The sequence below is a fragment of the Ctenocephalides felis genome, unplaced genomic scaffold (genome assembly GCF_003426905.1).
Source record: "Ctenocephalides felis isolate EL2017-DRISC unplaced genomic scaffold, ASM342690v1 CF-g0.4_SCAFFOLD_03572, whole genome shotgun sequence".
Taxonomy (NCBI): Eukaryota; Metazoa; Arthropoda; class Insecta; order Siphonaptera; family Pulicidae; genus Ctenocephalides; species Ctenocephalides felis.
In genome coordinates, this window is record NW_020539726.1 from 31772017 (window position 1) to 31789825 (window position 17809).

Consider the following 17809-nt stretch of genomic DNA (forward strand, 5'->3'; position numbering starts at 1 on the left):
CTAATTCCAAAGCCATTTCTAATGACTTGGCCTAAATTTTTGTATCGAAAATCGCGGCTCTTCCTTGTCGAATTTATTCCAATTAGTCCAGTCATTTAAGCTTAAATTATGTAAAAATCTCGGAGTTCGAGATACCCTACTGTAAGTCGGTAAATACCCTAAAATCACACCCTAAAAGTTGTCTCAAAACTTACATATCTTATTAAACCCTACCATATGTAGGTTTCGAGACAACTTTCATGTGTCAATATACAAGTCTTTACAGACTTACAGTTGGGTATCTCAAATTCCGAGTTGAACTTACAATATCGACTGGACTAAATAACTTTTGTGAAAATAAAATTTTGGCTCATTACAATAGCGACTTCTGATACAAATTTTGATTATAGTTTTTCAAACTTAGATTAATTTTTAAAATTAAACTTCTTGTCGTAGGCCCGTAATGATTTAGTATTTTCTTTTGGACCATGATATATATCAACATAAAAAGTTTCATCGAATTTTTTTTTAAACAATTTATTACTAAGAAACGGCTCGGCCGAACACTGTCCTAAAATAATCTGCACGATTGCCAAATGATATCTTTTGGACTTGAATTTTTTAAAATCGATTGAACATTTTTGGCTAAAACGTGGACAATTTTTGCTGAGAAACGATAGTCCTTAATTAACTACATTCGATGGTTTTTGAATTTTCGAAATCGATTTACCAGTTTTTGAAACAACATCAATGAAAACCGTAATTTTAATGAATGTCAGAAAAACTTTAGACATGTTTTCAACCTTTGATAAATTTTTAAAATTAAACGAATTGAAGTAGAACCGTAATATTTTAGTACGAACAAAAGATCATGATATCTATCGCCAAAAAAGTTTGGTCAAACTTTAACAAAAACTTATCAGTATCTTTCCTAATCAATATCTTTCGAATTGATTTCTAATTTTTAAATTTAATTTAGGAGTGTGGGCTATGACGTAGAAAAAAATCACTTTTCTGCTAATTACAAAGAAACTACATAATTGATTATCGTGGAAAATTGACAGACCCTAGTCCTTATCAAGTTACATCGTATGGCTTTTAAATTTTTGAAATCGGTACAGGCGATTTTGAGAAATCGTCGATGAAAAGTCAAAAAATGGCTCACATACACATACACACATACTTTTCCAAATTTGATCTCATTCGATTCGGAATGGTTTGAAACGTCCACAAAACATAAAATTAGCGATTCGGATTTTTTGACAAAAACATAAACTTCTCATTTGCGAGTTGATAAATTTAGGAGCTGTTAATAAAAATACATTTGGATGATTCATTATTCTTAGGATTTTTTCATTCAGAATGATCTCTTTACAAAAAATAGATTTGTTATTTTCCAATGAATGAAGTCACAACAGTGAAATACTGAATAATAAAAATATTGATGAAATAGCCAAACAAGGACTATAAGAGTTGAACAAACTTATTTACGATAAAATAAAGAGAATATTGTGTGTGTTTTTTTAAATTTATCAATATATTTCCCTTTGTTAGTGTACAAGGAGCCTTAGGACCTATACCAATACATCCCCCGTTAAAGTCGCTTGATCTCATTGTTGTTAAAATGATACGAGCAGGATGTCGCCGTAAACAGTTAACTAAAAATATAAAACGTTCAGTTTAAGGAAACGGAACGGAACGATAATGTTCCTCCGAAAACAGATAATGAGAAATAACCTACATCCCGTTTAAACAGCTTATTCCAAAATACTCATTTATTATATATAATATAAAGGCCAGAAATAGGTACATGAAATAATGGAGTCATAATGTCGACGTTGATGCACCTAAGTGGGGAATGCAAATTTTTGGCAATATATTTGTACTGATATTTATTTTGGAAATAGTTGTAGGCATGTTAATTGACACTTGATTAACAAAAATAAATTACAAAAATAATGTCACTTGAGATTAAGTTTCGCGGAACCATTCTAATTTTTAATCTAATAATCATTCAGAACAGATATTTCTTGAGATCGTTTTATTGTTTAAACATGTATCTTAACATATTCTCGACTTGTCATTAAATTAATTATTTCTAGCTTTCCCAAGGACTATATATTATTTCTCAAGAAACTAGTGGGTCCATGGCATCGTGCTTTAAGGCAAATTGCTGGAACTTCCCGTACCAAAAAATATTTTTTTTGAAAAGATTAACATTTAAAAAAAATTACTCTGACAAAATTAGATTTTTGAGAAACTATAAATTTTTGACAAAAATTTACTTTTTTTTTTAAAAAAAGACTTTTCAAAGAAAAATTTATGTTGAAATATTTTGTAAATTCTGACCTTTTTTTCAGAACAATCGTACTGCCTTAACTGCATAGAGACGAAATATCGAAGCGCGTAAGCGTCGCGTCGCTGTCTAACGGATACAAATTGGTACGGAACACAGGAATGTAAACAAAATTTGTACTTATTGTTAAAATCTCTATAAAATATCTGATAATATTATGTACGTACGTCTAATGATAATTTTTGACCGCCAAATGGCATTTTTTTTACTTCCTTCATTAGATCTCCGAAACCGCTAGACCTGCCTTCATGAAAAAATGATCAGTTCTTCATCTTGTTAATAAGAGTAAAATGTTTTTTGAATTATTTAAATCGGACGCTCTGTTCTTTCAAAAACTTAATTATTGTTTTTGGCACTTTTTGCTCCGTATCTTCAAAACGGTCAGACCTGCCTTCGCCAAGAACTAATCAGCACGCCTCCTTATAAATACAAATCGAATGTTTTTTGAATTATTCAAATCGCTTCATCCGTGTTTCCGAAATCGTCGACGTAAATTTGTATCCGAACACACACAGATACACATACACACACACATACATTATTTTTTTCTCAGGTATGCCAAAATGTTCAGAAGGTTTTGAAACGTAAATTTATATAAACATTTTCATTTTCGATTTTTTTACGATTACTATAACGGATGTTAATAAATTGAACCAATATTTAAGGATATTTATTTTATCCTATGTGGCGCCAAAACGTTCAACAGCTAAAAAAAATTTACGAAAAAATATCGTGCATTCAATCACTCAAATATTTCTAAGACAGTTGTTTACTAAAATAATTTTAAAATAAAATTTAGATGTCGATTAGTTTTCCTTTAATTGTATTTTATCTACTTACCAATAGGTAAAAAGTTCAACCTCTCTGATTTTATCCATTTAGTTATTATCTCGATCACCGGATAGAAGTTCCATTTAATAGGATTTTTCCTATATAGGAAAAAATCTAACAATCAAAACTTTTTCACCGTTGTATTACACAAACAAAAGAAAAAAACTCTTTGGATGAAATTGAGAAGCAAACAAATGCGGAAATCGAGATTTTTTAACAACAAAAGTATTTTTTGTAACAAAACTTCACGTTTTTTGGGTCACGCGGAAAAACTCTTTGTTTCGTATGTGACATAGAGAGAACTTATTTATATAATTAATATATATATATATATATATATATATATATATATGTATATATATACATGTGTATATATATAAGGGTCAAATATGTAATAATATATTTATACAATACAATATTAGGCTTCAGCATGAATTTCAGCTAACTCTAAAATGAACCAATATAGACGAAATGTTTTTGTCCTAATACATAAGTGTATTCAGTATATTATTAAATTGGCATGTTTTTTTTATTTTATGTTATTTTATTTCATACATAAGCATATATTGCTTATATTACCTACATCGAAAAAGCATTTGTTATCCAAAGTTAGATCGACTGAGGCAACCTGAGGCAGAAAAACGATAGGGTTCGTTTTTCGTTTCAGAGATTATCAGAAAAGTTATTCGGGCGATCAGAGCGCGGCATTTGCGGCGCTTAAAACCTTTTTTTACGAAAAAAAACGATAATTTATCGGATTAGTGGTCGGATTAAAGCAAACCCTACAATCGATACAGAAATATTTAGATTAGACGTCTTCTGCGAGGCATTTTAATGTCGGTTTGGAAAAAATTCAAACGGTTTTGGGAAGGGGATTGAAAAATCAAGTTAGTAGAATGATATTTGTATGATTTGATGCTTTTTGTTTTCTTAGGTAACATTCGCAAAACTAATGAATAATCCTGATGAAATTTAAATTTAAGATTTATAAAAAAGCTTTAAAATTTTTGAAAATTTGGAAAAATTTAAGTTTTTTAGAAATTGGAAATTATTGAAAAAATTTGACTTTCTTGATTGTTATTTATTATTATTTTGAAACTTTTTGGAAATTTCCAACTTTTTTTTCGAAGCAGTCGTGTTGCATAAAGCGCGTAAGCGCTTCCTCGTTGTTTAACGGACAAGCATTAGTATGGATTCGATAGAAATGTAAACTTTATACTTATTTTTAAATTCTCTATCAAATCTTCAATTATGACCACAAAATGGCATTTTAACTGCCCGTAGGGTAAGTTATAGTAATCTCAAAAAAATCGAAAATGAAAATTTTTATATAACTTTACGACAGCACCTCGTGTCACAGCGTGCTGGAAAGCAGGAATATCATTTGCACCAAGATGTCAACTTTAAAATCTACTACATTCGGTTTTGACACAATTAAATACAACGTATTTCCGATCACCTTCGAACAGGTTTGAAGTCAGCACTGATCGCGGAGTGATGTGGCGATCAAGTCACTCTTGACATCTGGCGATAACAAAAAAAAGAGTGCGCGTAAGGTTCACACGCGATTGAAGTAAAACTTTTTTGTTATCACTGGATAGCATTTCAATTGTAAATAAATACATTGTATAACAATTTTGAATAATGTTTATGAGTAATATTCTAACACCTGTGATGCACACATGCATTAGTGTCAAACATTATACACATTTATATAATGATAAATTATTAGTTATATATTTATAATGGCAATAAAAATATGTATAATATTTAAAAACAATAATGTAATTAAAGTCATACTTCGAATGTGACATGATCGGTTTGTCATTGTAATTAGCATTTAGAAATGAACCTGCATTAGAGAAATGAAGTAATTGCTGATTAATAAATTCTATAATATTCGTTCACACAGTGGATTATGTTAAACAACGCCTAAACAATTATTGTTTTTTGCAACTTCATTCATCATGTAATTGTGTTTGAAGAACTGCATGTAATCAAAACTAACGTACATTCATTGACTGCTTGTATTTTTTTTTACTTTTTCGCTGGCTATATAATATCATTCTTTGAACAGCTGTATTATTTGTCTTGCCTAAAAATATTTCCATTTCAATAACTTCAAAGATTTATAGAAACTACGAATTATATAGAAATCAATTCGATCAACTAAACTTAGGTTTAGTACACGGCCCAAATGTTTAATTTGTTTGTCATTTTCAAGGAACATGGTAAAATATTCTTCTGATTCAGACGTTTTTCATTAATTAAGATTTGTACTATGATGTAACTTTAAAATACTTTTTATCTATGCCGATTTCGTTGTTGGTATCGGTACGCATACAACGTTGATACCGGTACGCATACAACGATAGATCTCATACATACACGACAGATAATCACAATCGATTCGTACTGAAATGATCTCATCGAGAGCGAATGACGAACAGTTTGAGCGTAACGGACTTCATTTGCATTTGTACGGATTCACACCCTAGTCGCGCCTAAAGAAGTTTTACTTCAATAATTAGAAATAATTTATTATCAATTAACACATTTTCACGATATTACCTAATGACATAGTAATAGGTACCAACATATATGTATTCGAGTCGAATTCCCGATGACTTATAACAGATAGTTTGTGCGATATTGCGATATTGCTCTGGCACTATCGTAGAACTATCAACGTTCGTCGGAGGACGTGTGCATAGTTCCGCGCGCTCAATTACGCGATTAATGTTGAAATTAAATCCGGCGGTTCTGCGAAATACGATCTGATATCAGGTTCGTCCGGCCACCGACCCACTACTGATCGCTTACATACAAATGGGTTGCTATTGATCTATTACATTACCGACTACCTAGCATTGATTAATACGTTCAAATCTATCAATGAATAATTTGTCTGTGCAACTTTATTTACAACTAGCTGACCCGCAAACGTTGTTCTGCTTGCTAAGTAAGGTATATCCTAAACAATTTCTAGAGAATCAAAAATATTAATACTTTAAGTGTATAAGAAAGTGCTGTTTGAATGCTATATACAATGAGGTATTATAAACCCCATTAGTTTGTCTATATTTTGTCACTGCAATCAAACTGGAAGTTTTATACACTTTCTATAGAAAACATGGTATAATCCAATTCAAGTCTTTTTTGGTCTTTCGACTTATTGATTACGTTTCAAGTTTTTCAGATTCTTTTTCGATTCTGGATTTTGTGTATACTTGTAAATAATAATACTGAGCTTATACAAAATTTTTGAATTTCTGCGAGGAGAGATAGAAAATGAATTAAGTATTTCTTCTTTGACCTGCTTTTTGAAAAGTTTCAAGTAACATTCGATGTATTAAAGTGAATTTAATAAAAATATATATGTAGAGCAGGTCGAAGTACAAAGGTCCAACTTGACTTTGAGCAAATTTAACCTATATTATGAACACCAAACCAATTATAACACAACAAATAACACATTTCAAACGAACAATTATCTGACTACGTTCAGTAAAACTGCCAGCTACTTCATCATTGAAAAGTGCTTTTTTGATGTCTTCAAAGAATTTGTTATCGAGACAATTTTTTTTGTTAGGTTTAATGTCTTATTTTAATTTTTAACGTATTTTATAAAATAATTACATTTTTAACTAAACTACCAAAGGAAGAAAATACTTCTATTATGGATTTGAAAGATTACCGTTTAATCTCCCGATAGCAAAGTCATAAGAATCAAGGTTATAGCTGGTTATATATCTTTTTTCCTCTACTTTCAAATATTGTTGTTAAACAATGCTAAACTTTACAGGTTTTTGACACATTTGTGGCGGATCTTTTTAACCCCGGACCTTCATATATTACTATCTATTCTGCGATAAATTCTGGGAAATTATAACTGGGAAAATGTTATTCGGCAAAATGTCCCTTTAATCGATACCAAATTTAGGTTCTGAATTTAAATAACATAAATAAAAAATAATATAACATAGAAATTTTTTTATAAATACTAATGAGTATATGATTATACAAATGAGATCTTTCAGAGCACCGTGTTTGAGAAATATATGATTTGCACAAAAAGAGTGCTACAACGCCAAAAAGTGCATTTTCATATTAACATTTCAAAAAAGTTGATATTTTGAGTTTCTAGTAACACTTGCGATCCGTTTAATAACGTTTTTGTGTATAAATAAAACTACAAACATAACTGCTTACTACAATTTAATCATTATTAAATAATATTTACGTAAAACATCCTATTAAACGTAATTGAACATCATCTGTCAAAAACGTTTGACATTTGACGTATTAGCCACCGTCCATTGTTTATTCAAATTACGCTTCTACTAAAATTTTCAAATTAAAAATGTAAAGTTTCTACGCGATTTTAAAATACCTCACATAACTGCTTACTACAATTTAATCATTATTAAATAATATTTACGTAAAACATCCTATTAAACGTAATTGAACGTCATCTGTCAAAAACGTTTGACATTTGACGTATTAGCCACCGTCCATTGTTTATTCAAATTACGCTTCTACTAAAATTTTCAAATTAAAAATGTAAAGTTTCTACGCGATTTTAAAATACCTCACCTTTCCGACAACCTACTGATTATCACGAATTTTTCAAGACTAAGGCTGGCCAAATCGGTTTAGCCGTTTTCTTGTTTTACCGAATCATTTGATCGAGAGCTCCATTTTTATATATAAGATAATAGTAAATAATGGAGTGCATCCGATAAATTCTGATATTATTTTGTCCTCTCGAAGTACCATCTTCGACTCCCTGACAACTTATTCCTCCAATTCGAACTGTTCATTTCTGACCGATCTTGCCATCGTCTGAATCAAACGGACAAAAAATTTGCATAAATCTACATTCGACTGCCGAATTTCACTTCATTCGGTTTTCTCGAACTTGGAAACGGAAAATGCTAATCAGAGGTTTCGAGTGAGAGGACTCTGATAATAAACTGTTGTGGGAACCGAATTTGATTTTGGGATGTGTAAATTAGTAAAAGGTATCGGGTTGTTCTTTGTTTTTGTAGGAAGAAATATGAACGAGATTGTGTTAATAATATAATATAATCTTTGGTTATATTATTGTTTACTTCAATTCATTATGCATGTACAAATAAGTGTGCAAGTTCCACCTAACATTTTTTTTATTTTCCAATTTCTTTTTACTCAAAATACCTGTAGAATATTTCTCTATCGATCCCATGAATTAATTTTATTTCAGCCATCATGCTCAATTTCTCATCCGATGCGAGTATTACTATTTTTTCCGTCATATATAAAATATTCGAGCTTATTTTTATAAAACTCGTAAAAAGCGAAAAACGCATCGTCCTTCACGTTCGCAGAACAATGAAACATCAACGAGCGCACCAAATAGGATTTGAGGTCGAAAATTCAATATTTTTGCGGAGATTAATCTATTTTTCATTTAAATATCTGCAGCTTTATATAAATATAGACGAGGAGCTTACGATCCAGAAGTAGAAAGGAAAGTAAAGCAGAATTATTGTAGAACTATAAAATATTCAGCGCAAAATTCTCGGATAAAACAAGAAATGTTATGGTAACTCTATGTCACGGGTATATCTTTATATGATTTGATAATGCGATCAAGTTTTACACACAAAACCTAACTTCTAATATGTGTTATCAAAGAGACACCAGAACGTTACACTTCTGATAAAATTGTTATTTGACGTTCGTGCGTTTTGTAGGTTAGGATTTATGTGTAAAATGCCTCATGGCACAGAAAATATGTAGATCTTTGACAGTTCGTAACCACCAAATCATTATCCATTTTATACGAAATTTGCCCCATCGATTTTAGTTTTTTCGTCATTTTTTTCACCAAATTTCAACTTAGATACACTGTAAATTTCAACAAAACGATTTAAGCTGTAGTTTAAATGGAATTATTTTCCAGCAGTAATTAGGATTAAAAGTATTTTTAGTTGCGTTACTGTATATAAATACATATAAAATTTTATCCAACTTGTATTTATTTAGTTAATTATTGGTATCTAAATTACATTAGTCTAAATAAAATAAGCCTGATAAATTACAAAATTCAAGGCAAGTTTTAAGTTATTTAAGCAAACAAACTATAAATTTTAATAATAAAATTTTCTACAATTTTTTTCTGATCTAGACTCATTTTTTACTTGAAATTTAGATGCTAGGTTTGTCCCAATATTTGTATCAACATTTATTCATTTTTATTTTGTGACACGTTTGTTTAATATATTACTGACACATTTTTTATATATTTACAAATATACTTGGGTTTATTTCTTACTTGATCAACTTTATACAAAACTCATGTACTAGCTATTTAATAATAGTTATAATAAAATTTTCAAAAATAAATTAAATTGTTAATGGGTCTGTAATGCAATCAGTAATGTTTAAATCTAATGATATTTTATAGATTAATTGTACACAATAAAAGTATCGTAATTGTACTACAAATTAAGTATTAACTATGTACTATAAATCTGCAAATCGTACAAACTCGCAAATTGAATGAACTTTAGTACACATGAAATATATATATATATATATATATATATATATATATATATTTTATATGTAAAAAGGCTAAAACATCAACCACAGGTCTATTTTTGTTATATTCTGCAACAATTATTTTGTGGTCGTTATTCATTATGCATAGCTCTCGTTCAACCTCGAGCTTTGGAAAAAAAGACCTGGGCAGCAATATATTGCATATTATATACACACGTTATATAAATATATATATATATATATATATATATATATATATATACATATATACTAAAACAAGTGTATTGAGTCAGGCCATATCACCAAGTAAAAAAAACTGAATCAATTAGGAAATCAGCTTTATTAATCCATACGTTTCAGTTTTCATCGAGACCGTCATTCAGAGGAAAACTAAAAAAAAAATAAAATTTAGAAAAGAAAATTGATACAACATTAGACTCAAAGAAAGGTACTTACTGCAAAAACATTTTGACACTACACTACACAAATTAATACAATCGAGGAATATCTTGTAATCATCACAGAGCGAATAGCTGCCAAGTCTCGCTTTATTGTTCAACGATATTAGAGAATCCTCACTAAATCTTCATTTAAAATATTGGATTCAAATTGTAATATACTCAGGTTTAGGAAATCAATGTTATGCTGAAGGTTATTAATATGTTCTGAAAGCATTGTTTTATTTTGATTCTTATTTTTTAAATTATTTCTGTGTCTACTGATATCAACAGTTACCTCTAAAATCTTAATAGTAACATATTGCAATACAAATATTCATTTAAATAAGCCACTTCTTACACTTTGTCAGTTAAAATGCCTCAACCTATAGTAAGTAGTTTTGCAATAAAAATATCATTTTCCTCGATCGGATATTCTACAGTTTAGAAGAAAACCAATGAAAAGCCTTAAAAGCTATAAAGTATCACGAAAACGATACCTACTATTGCAATGTAAGATTCGATGGCAAATCCGGACTATCGAAATTATGTGGTCTACTGGACACGATCTCTCTCTCTCGACCGAATAAACGATCCGACACATTTTGCGAAAACCTCATTTTGCTTATTTTACTGTGCAGAAAAAGAGATTTTAACGATAAGAGGTATGTTTGGATAACGGGGAATAGTAAGAATTGGTAAAGGATAGGTTTATAGATTTTTTTCTATGATATACTTTGTATATAAATATATAAATACTATAAATACTCTATGATGATAAGTCGTAATAAAAAATAATTTTTGTAGAAAAATTATTATATGTTAAATGAAATTAGTACAAAAATGTCAAGTTAATTATCAACCGGTTGAAAGTGGCATTTAGCCTTAAGGCAAGTTGCACAAACTTCCCGAAATCTGTAATAATTGACTTAATAAACCGATATTGAGATTTAAATATTTAGATAAAATTTTCATCTCTCTATTTCATAAATAAAGATTTCGTTTTCAATTAAATCTAAACATTTAGATTTTCTAACTCTTAAATTTTCTGTAATTATATTCATAACTCAAATTTGAAGTTTATACTTCCAAATTTTGATGAATTGACAATGTTTGACTTATCACATCACAAAAGCTTCTGACACAAATTGTGTCTCTAATATTTTTCCAAAGTTCGATGAATTTCTGAAATTAAACTACTTGCCGTGGGGCTGTTGAATTTTAGTGTGTTCTTTAGGACCATGATATATGACAAAGTAAAAAGTTTCATTAAAATTTGTTTTTCAACAGTTAATTGGGCAGAAACAGCTTGGCCGATCTTTGTTCAAAATTATCAGCACTACTCCAAATATCTTTCAAATAGGTTTTGAACTTTTAAAATCGATTCAGAATTTTTGGCTAAAACGTGGACGAAAGCTTTTCATTTTTCTACTAATTACAAAAAAAAAATGGCTCAGCCGTTCGTATAAAAAAACGAGTGCTTTTCAAGTTTTACCGAACGGTTTTTAAATTTTCAAAATCGTTTACTAGCTTATAAAGCCAATAAAAATAATAATAAAAAAAAAAGTCTAACAAACGTCAAGAAATGCTACTCATTTTGATGAATTTTTTAAAATTTCAATGACTTATCGTAAGGTCGTAATATTTTAGTATGTTCTAAAAGACCATGATATCAATCGTCAAAAAAAAATCATAAAAATCGTCCAAAAAATTTTCAGCAGTTAATTACAAAGACTTGTCTCCTGAATCTTTTCCAAAAACTAATCAGGTCGATTCCCAATTAATATCTTTTGAATACATTCTGAATTTTAAAATCGATTCAGAATTACGAGCTAAAACGTGATAAATTTTCATTTTGTTGCTATTTACGAAGAAACGGCTTGGCTGATCGTTGCACAAAACTGAGAAACGATAGTCTTTATCGAGATACATCAAATGGCTTTAAAATTTTTGCAATCGGTCTAGCTTAAATCTAGTTTTTTGAGAAAACGTCGATTTAAGGTAAAAAATCTGTTCATACATACAAACATACTTTTTCCAAATTTGGTCTCATTCGATTCAGAATGGCTTGAAACATAAAATTAACAAGTCAGATTTTTTATGGAAACAAACTTCTCCTTCGGGAAGTTGAAAATTACAACAACAAATACATTTTATTATTAAATTCCAAAACTAATAATTAATTGTCCAATTTTATAATTGAAAAACCAAGGACACATGAGTGCTTGTGCTCTGATTCGATATATAAATTCTAAGATACGATATCGTACAATATATGACAAATTCCCATAATATTTAATCCTATTTCTTGTCTTTTCGTCTTTTGGGTCCCTTGTTATTTACAAATCGATACCCATTGTAAATATCGTGTTGAACCAAACGACCAATGACGCTCGTGCATGACAGAACACTGTAAGCCAATTTGAGGAAGGCCCCAGACAGGGTTTCGAAACGTTGGAAAAAATAAAAATCATACTTGTACAAACACTTCTACTATTACATACTTTCTTACAATATTACAAAACACTGGTACTCTATATAGAAAATCATTATTCCTACTCGACAATTGTTTATGAAAGTTTATTCATCCTACTTTTTGACATTAAATACTAAGACTTCGAACTTTATTTGTGATGAGTACAGCTTTTTTATAGAAGTAGTTTTTATTCTTGTAATCAAATTAAAAACTTCGATAAAATTTACGTAGTTGAATACTATATTTCAATTCAACAAATAACAATAATCAAATTATAATCTTACTTTTTAATTTAGAAACTAATATTCGTACTTCTAATAGTAATATTTGGCCCATTACTTTTAATAAATTGCACTGTAGTATACAAATGTATAAAAAATAGAACAAAACATATGTGGTTATTTATTCGTAATTTGCTTCAACACTGACAAATATCTATTATTTGTTGTTGCAATATGTACTAATAATTTTCTAGAATCTATAGAAAATTTATTAGAATATTTTTCACAATATAAGTTTTCCAAGCCCTGTGCAAATAAGAATCAATGAAAAAGCTTACTCTTGAAATAAAAGAGCAAACAACTAGATCTGATATAAATTGGAACAAGTTTAAGACATTTGTTCAGCATTTTTAGTCTAGGCTTGTTTCAACAGCATAGATATGATACTGTGATATTATTTTACAAGCTTAGAGAAAACTCTGAAAAAAAAATAAAATCGAATGTCTCACAATCGCATTATATTCAATTATTTGAATAATATGAAAATCGTGAACATTCTAAAATATAAAATTTACAACAGTTAAATTCGAAAATATCAATCGATTTCCATTCGATGCCTTGTCTTTCAAACATATTTACAATATCTACAATTATATAAACTGAAATAATTAGTTAAACACTTTCCATTTAATCTTTTTAGTATTCTAAAAAATTGTTTTGAAAGTGGACGTCAATTGTAATTAGCCACTTCCAAATAAAGAATTTGAATATGCACGATGGCCTTGGTGATAAGAATCGTTTAAGCGCACTGAAAAATCTAAACTTTGATGTTTTTTTAAGTGAAACTTCTTTAGGCGCGACTAGGGTGTAAATCCGTACAAATTCATCCGAAGTGCGTTACGGCAAGGTCGAGTGCCAATGAATTGCCATTCGCTCTCGATGATATCATTTCTATACGGGTGTCGATTGTGATTAGTCGTCGCATTTGTGCGAGGCTTCTTTGTATGCGTGACTTTATACGTGCGTACGTCATCGAAAGCATGAAGCATATTGTTTATTTTTTGGCGTTTTTTGTCATTACATTTTAAGGTTATACGTATAAACGCACGTATAAATATTAGTATAAATCTTGAGATATTAAAAAATGTCTGGATCGAAAGAATATTTTATCCCGTCCCCCATAAATAATTCTAGTACAAATAATAAAGCAAATAAAAAAACTGTACAGTGTAAGAAACGTAAGTTCATTGAAGTAATTTGTATTATTCGTGGTTACTATATATTTTTGAGGTTATAAAAATGGAAATTATTTTTATATGCAAGACAGATACTACAACTGTCTAAAGAATAAAACTGTATCGCCAGCGAAAACCTAAAAAAAAACAAGCAATCAATGATTGTATGTTAATTTTAAATACATGAAGTTCTTCAAACGCAATTTCATGACAAGTAAAATTGTTAAAACAATATTTATTTAGGTGTTGTTTAACATATTAGTTCTCTGTATTTTTATAGATATTAAAAAATAAGAAAGCAGTACAGCTTTATTCTAACATTCCGAAGATATATCCTTTTCAGAATTATATCTCAGACACTTTTGAAAGTTTAGAGGCAGTCTACATGTTTTTCGTTTATGATAGCTATTAAGTATTACAAAGTTGCATATTTTTATAAATAATGAAGAATAAATTGATATTCAGATTTATTACTATAAACAAGAGATCAAGCACCACAATAGTTTGTGTTGCTGTGTATCATTTATATACAGATATACTTTATAATGAACATTTATGCAGTTTATTCATTGTTAGTGTTAATGAAATTATTCAAGATTACAGCTGTTCACTGTGTGAACAAATATTATATGAATTTATTAATCAGCAATTTATTTATTTCTCTGATAAAGTTTCAAGTCCTAAATGCTAATTCCAATGACAAAATTGTCGTATTTGAAGTATGACTTTAATTACATTATTGTTTTCATATATTATAAATATTTTTAATGCTGTTATAAATTTAAAATTTATTAATGTATAAGTGAGTATAATGGTTGACATTAAAAAATGTGTGCATCGCGAGTGTTACCATTTTACTAATGAACATTATTCAAAATTATTATTTGATGTATTTATTTTTAACTTAAATGCAATCTCGTACAATAGCTAAAAGGTTTTACTTCAATTGCGTGTGAACCTTACGCGCACTCTTTTTTATGTGTTTACCGTGGACCTATAATATTTTATTATGTTATTTCAGTTTACGTACTACAATGCTATCAAAAATTTATCAAAATCGTCGAAAAATAAATTCAATAAATTATGTAATACACATTTCAAATTTATTTACTGGGTTATTTTCTTTATTTTATTACTTGTTGTTTATCTGTAAAGTAGAGTTTTGTCCACTTTTCTGCCATTATGTTATGTTACCAAACCATTACCCAGAAATATGTTCCGATCGTCCTTGAATGGCCACTGCCTACCTTTCTGTATCAGCCTCCTCAATCTTCACAAACAAAACAGGAAAACGGCAATTAATAAAATAGCGATTATTATGATGCTCGTGTATATCCGTTTAGCGGCAGATTCGCATTAGCAGTCCAGTGGAAACATTGAATAGAAACCGAAAACTATATTAACGGGCCGCCTGGGAAAACGCTATCAAACGAACCTCTAACTTAACTGGTTGGTAGGAGGAGAACGAGAACAGATCCGAGGCAATTGTTATCAGCGTTTTGGCTTCTGGCAACGTTCCAGTATTAATTACGTAACTCAGATATAAATTGAGAGAACTCTATAAATAAATATGTCCGGGTTTGCAGGATTAAATTGCAAAGTTAACAGATTTCAGTTTTTTTTTGCGATACGTCAAAAGGGCAAAGACCCTGATGAATCACTGGCAGCGATCAAATTTTGTTCTGAAGAAGGAGAACTGTCTGACAGTAGTTTCGGGTTTGATTCTAAACTTCGTCAGCTTGATATCCAGCAGTGTGAAACCAGATCGTTAACTTCCCGTAGGGCAAGTTACAGAAATTGCAAAAAAAATTAAAATACCTTACCTTACTAAAGTTGATGTATGAGTATGTGAGTGTAAACCCGTGCGAATACAACTTTTTATCTACAATTTCGGGAGCACATATCAACCAATTTGAATGATACAGGAAACATCCGATTCCTATTCACGCAGAGACTTCTCTATTTGTTTTTGGCAAGGGCAGGCCCAGTCATTTCTGAGATACGGAGCAAAAAGGCAAAGAACACATCATTCGATTCTAAAGGTTTTAAACAAAATTTGATGGAAAGAAAATTTATTATATTTTTGTGATGGTAGGTCCAGTCGTTTCCAGTTGGTTCGAGTTGTGGGAAAAACAGTTACAAAATCAACATTTGGTGGTCTGAATAATGATTCCAAATTATAATTATTGATTCCTATATATTTAAAAATAGTAATACACAGGTGACAGGTGTACAGATATACAGATCGACAGGTAAATAGCTTGACAGGTTCACAAATAGGAATGAAGACATGTAGACAGGTTGACAAATAGAAACGTAGACAGTAAGACAAATAGGAATGTAGACAGGTAAACAGGTTAACAAATAGGAATGTAGATAGGAGGACAGATTGACAATTAGGAATGTAGTCAGGTAGACAAATTCAACAGGTTGACAAAGATCAAGGTGGACAGGTAGACAGGTAAACAAATAGGAATGTAGACAGGTAGGCAGGTAGATAAATAAGAAGGTAGACTTTTTGACAAATAACAACATAGACAGGTACACAACTTGGCCAGTAGTAAAGTACAAGCAAAAGAATACTGATTGATAAATTGGAAAGTAAACAGTTTGAGGAATCAAAAGGTAGACAGGTAGACAGTTTGACAGATAAGATTGTTGACATATAACAATGGTTGTTGAACATGTCTACCTGTCTACCTGTTTACCTCTCAGGTTGATATAGACAGGTTGATGAATAAAAAATAGACATAGCCAGAGTGGCAAATAGGAAGTCACATAGACAGGTTCACAAATGGAATGAAAGATTTATAGACAGGTTGACAATTAGGATAACAGATATAGAGGCAGGCTGATTAATAGGAAGATAGACCGACAAAAACATTGACAAATAGGAATATAGTCATAAGATATTAAACATATAGAGGTGAACAAATAGGATGGTACACATGTAGAAAGTTTGATAAATAGAAAGATAGACATCATATAAAAGGTATTTTATCTATATGTTTATCTTCTTATTTGTTCACCTGTCAGGTTGATATAATCAGATTGTCAAATAAAAAATAGACATATGGCAATTTAAAAATTCAGGTAAAGACAGGTTGACAAATTAAAAAATAGAGATAAAGACAAGTTTAGAAATAGGATGATACGATGATCATATATGCAGATTCACAAATAGATATGTAGAAAAATTGACAAATATGATGATAGGCTTACAGACAGGTTGACAAATAGGAAATTGACATATAAATGGGCAGACTATTGATAAAAGGCAAATATGCAGGTTAACTAATAGAAAGATGGATATATAAAAAGGTTGACAAATAGGATAATAGACTTCTAGAAAGGTTGACAAATAAAAAAGTAATTTATAGACAGGTTAAAGATAATGTCATAAATATAGGCAGGTTGACCATCTAGAAAATAAATATAGACAGGTTGACAATAGACAAAGGGTCAAATCAATCGTATATATATCACTTTAGACAGGTTAATACTTTTAATGTATAGATAACAAATACACTACAAAACTATGAATCATATATAAATTGAATATTTGTTAATTAATCGAATAATACACTTTTGAAAAGTTCATGCTACTTGCCTTAGGACAAAATAATGCTCACACCTAGTTAACAATAAATAGTAGAAAATGTTTTTAAATAACTAAATTTTATTCTTATAACTTATATTTATAAAATGCTTACCTTATATATTAA